A 4,913-nucleotide genomic window follows, 5' to 3' on the forward strand; every position below is an offset into this window, starting at 1 on the left:
TGTGCCTATTTGCTCGAGGTTCTTCCCCACTTTCTCTTCTATTAGTTTTAATGTATCTGCTTTGAGGCTCTTGACTTTTTGACTCAGGGGCCTGTTCAGGATAGAGGCCAGAGGCTCATATTGTGTTAACTCTTTGTGAGACAGAGAGGAAGGAAAAGAAAGTCAGACACACCCACACACCCACACACCCACACCCACACCCACACATACACATACACACACACACACACACATACACACACACACACACACACACACACACACACACACACACACACACACACACACTGGATGAAGCAGAAAAGGGCTATACTAAACCTTTATTTTTGCTTTCAGCTTTTTGTAGCTTTTTAGACAAAAGCCTTTAAAAGAAAAATTACCTCATAGAAAAAATGTTACACAGAAGGGAGTTGCAGCAAAATGTAGATTATAATAAATTTAAAGCAGTGTTTTACTCTATAAGCGCATTATAAGTTCAAAGCAATAGCTTTACATGGCCTTGCTTTATCATAGTGCACACCTGTGGCCTCATCCTTGGACCTGACTGAGAATGAATGTTTATCTTGATCATTAATGTTTTCCAAGGCTGTTTTCTCTTTCCAGTGCAATTAGTCCATGGCACATGAAGGTTTACAGAGCCCTACTTGCAGCTTTTATTCTATAGGGAACTTGAGATTACTTGTATCAGTTTAGGAGTTCTATAAAATCATTATCAGGAATTATGAAATCATCAATTCATCTACACAGCATTACTATGTGAACATATATCTTCATATTGATTCTGCAAGAAATCTGCCCAATAGGGTGGGTGCATACAGAGGAGATCACTAAGCTATGTAATAGTGCCTATCCACAGTGAGAAGGAATCCTGGATGGAGTCTCTGGGGTCTGCCCAGTAGAGTGGGTGCATGCAGAGTAAATCACTAAGCTATGTAATAGTGCCTATCCACAGTGAGAAGGAATCCTGGATGGAGTCTCTGGGGTCTGCCCAATAGAGTGGGTGCATACAGAGGAAATCACTAGGCTATGTAATAGTGCCTATCCACAGTGAGAAGGAATCCTGGATGGAGTCTCTGGGGTCTTTGCCTCTCAGAGTGCACCCACTGCAGCCATGCAATACCATGAGCCATCACCAGAAAACTCAATTACTTGACAGACTCCTTAATGGCATCTGTCAGAAACACAAGACAAGGACTTCAAAATACCTATTATGAGTATGTTCTTAAACCTTAAAGAGATTATGAATAAATCTTTTAATGAAGTCTGTGAAAACACAGTCAGTGGAATGAAATAATGAACAATCCAAGATATAAAAGTAGAAAAGAAATCACTAAAGAAAACTCAAACTGACATAAAACTGGAAATAAAAAGTTGAGGAAGTCAACAAAACCTTCAGAAGGGAAGCCTGACCAACTCAAAAATGGAAGAATTTCAGGCATTGAAGGCAAGAGAAAAGAAATGGATACCTTAGTCAAAGAAAATGTTAAATCTAAAAAATCGAGGCCCCAAACACTCAGGAAATGTGGGATATTATGAAAAGAACAAATCTATAAATAATATGAATATAGGAAAGAAAAAGGATCATGGTCAAAAGCCCAGAAAAATATTTTCAACAAAAAAGAATAAAATTTTTCTAATTTAAAAAAGGCCTATCAAGGTACAAGAAGCATGGACAAGAGTCTGGACCTGAAAAGAAGTTTCCCATGCTGTAGACTAATCAAAACATTCAACATACAGAACAAAGGAATAATTACTAAAAATGGAAGGGAAAAAGGACCAAGGAGCATAGAAAGATGTACCTAGAATAACACCTGATTTCTCAATGGAGATTCCAAAAGCCAGAAGGCGCTGGATAGATAGATGTTCTACAAAGTTTAAGAGATCACAGATTCCAACCCAGACTACCATAACATCAATATTTTAACTAAAATAGACTGAGAAACATTATCAAAATAAAACCAAATTTAAGCAGTTTATATTAATCCAACTCCACAGAAGGCACTAGAGAGAAAACTTCAACCTGAAGAGACTAACCACACCTATGAAAATACAATAAATGAATAACCCCAGACCAACAAATAAGAAGAGGGTGAAAAAGAACCACACTGTAAGAAAATAATAGGAACCAACCGGCTATTCATTGATAACTCTCAGCATCAATGGTCTCAATTTCCAAATAAGATAGGCTAAGAGATTTAATTTAAAAAACAGGACCCATTCGGCAGCATCCAAGAACCAAACCTTAGCATCAAGAATAGACATCATCTCAGGGTAAAAAGCCTGGTCCAAGCAAAGGGACCAAGGAAGAAAATCCTTGAAACATTTTAATACCCGACAAGAAAATCTTCAAACCAAAACTAATTAGAAGAGATGGGGAGGATACCAAATACTCAAAGGGAAAAATCTATGAAGAGCATACTGTGATCTAAACATTCATGTCCAATTAAACAACTAGGGAAGAAAAGAGGACAGAGCAATAGACACCAAGGAAATCCAGAGAATCATAAAGATATACTTTAAAAATCTGTAACCCACCAAAGCATGATACTTAAAATAAATTTAAAAATTGCTTGATACATACCACCTGCTAAAGTTAAATTAAGACCAGATAAGCAATTTAAACAGACCTATAACTAGATGGTTTGGTACACTAGGAACTGAAGTCAGCCTATTAAAGAGACAACTACAATTTCATGTCCACTGCAGAATTGTTCACAATGACCATGATGGGGAATCCACATAAGTGTCAATCAATGGATAAAGAATATGTCCTGCATATTGAGATGCTATTCAGATTTTTACGAGAAGGAAATTCTATCGTTTGTGACAATATGAATAAACCTGGAAAACAAAAATGATAGGTTAAATACAACAGATATACATAATCACATGGTCTAATTTATATGTGAAACATTAAAAGTTAAATTCAAAAACATAGACAGTACTGAAGGGTTGAGGAGCTTGTGCAGACTGGTGAAAACAGAATTAGAAAATTTCAAGTAGACAGGAGGATCTCTTGCAGAGAGTCTATTTGACACCACCATTACAGGGCAAAACATAATATACTTACCAAGGCAGTTAATTTAAGTGTTATCACAATAAAAATGATAAATGTAAAAAGTCACTTAAATAATCTTTGCCTGGCCATTCTACAGTGTGTGTGTGTGTGTGTGTGTGTGTGTGTGTGTGTGTAACTCATGGTATGTACTTAAATATATAGAACTTATATTTTTCAGTTTAAGTATTTTTAATGGTCTCAATCTATTTAGATTCCTTTTGCTTTTGACTTAACTGCTCTAGAAACAGCATTGCTGACTCTTGGAATGCTGGTCTATGGAAGTTGGATAAGAGCAGGGATAACCTGAGAACTGCAGACATGGCCTTTAGACCGTGAATGGCTTTAGAATGCATGGTTACATGGTTTTGGTTTATCCCATATAGTTGAACCTTCCTGATTATGTATTATTTATCCCATTATGATCATTCCCAACAAGGACATGATGAGAGAGAGGGTAAGAAGTTCTGCAGTGGTATTTAAAAGGGATTGTTATTTGACAAAGCTGACAGAAATACACTCTGGAGAAAAGACATCATTTTCAACAACTGGTGCTGGGAAAACTGGGGGTCCACATATAGAAGAATGAAGTTAGACATGTATATATCTACCAACCTACACAAAAATCAATTCCAAGTGTGTCGATGAAAACATAGGTAGTGTCCTAAAAGATATAAGTAGCAGAAGAGCCTTTCTGTATAGGACTCCATTCACTTAGGAATGAATGCTAATGACTGACAAATGGGAACTCATAAAATTATAAATCTTGTGTATAGTAAAGGAAAAATCAAGTGAAGAATCTATTGGTGTGACAGAACCTTTGCCAGTTATACATATGATAGAAGATTAATATCCAGTATATGCATAGAACTAAAAAAAAAAAACCCTACCAAAGAATCAAGAAAATAACTTAGTTTTTAAAAATGGGTCAGATCTAAATAGATCATTTTCAAAATAATAAAAATACCTTTTTTAAAAAATACCTTTATGGCCGGGTGGTCATGGCGCACACCTTTAATCCCAGCACTTGGGAGGCAGAGGCAGGCGGATTTCTGAGTTTGAGGCCAGCCTGGTCTACAAAGTGAGTTCTAGGACAGCCAGGGCTACACAGAGAAACCCTGTCTCAAAAAACCAAAAAAAAAAAAAAAAAAAAAAAAAAAAAAAAAAAAAAAAAAAAGAAAAAAAAGAAAAAAAATGCCTTTAAAGTATCCAACATCTTACCAGAGAGAGGAATAATCATTCTTCTCTTGGGACAAGATCCTTGATAGATTGTCAAATATCAAGTGGTCAGCCCTAAACAAATTCACAAATGAGCAACAGTAGGCTCAGGAAGTTGTATATATTCATGCATGTGTGCATGTGTGTGTGTGTGTGTGTGTGTGTGTGTGTATGCATGCATATGCAACAAAATTAAAGAAGAGGTCCTGAATTTGAGAGAGATTAGGGTGACATGAGATGAGTTATAGGAGACTGGGATTAAAAATAATATAAATACAGTTCTCATGTAAAAAATTCTCAAAATAATTAAAACATAAAAGGTGGTTAATGGCAAGAATGAGTTCATAGTTTATAATCCCATAGCAGCACATGCTAGGCACAACATGAGGGCACACCATCACAGACAACTGTCATGAGCAAAGTGTTTCACTTCCAGCACAGTGAACATTCTCTTGGTCACCTGTGACTGAGCGCCACCACCAATGAGGAAACCCTGTTAATTTTGTAGCCTGTATGTAGCTTTCACACTGAACATTCCATGTTTGTTTGTTTGTTTTTAGTGCTACAGTCAAAGTAAATACAGTCTGGTTTCCATAGGTTTGTGTGGTAGTTTGAATAAAAATGGCCCCATAGCCTCAAA

The sequence above is a fragment of the Mastomys coucha genome, unplaced genomic scaffold (assembly GCF_008632895.1).
Source record: "Mastomys coucha isolate ucsf_1 unplaced genomic scaffold, UCSF_Mcou_1 pScaffold18, whole genome shotgun sequence".
NCBI classification, from domain to species: Eukaryota; Metazoa; Chordata; class Mammalia; order Rodentia; family Muridae; genus Mastomys; species Mastomys coucha.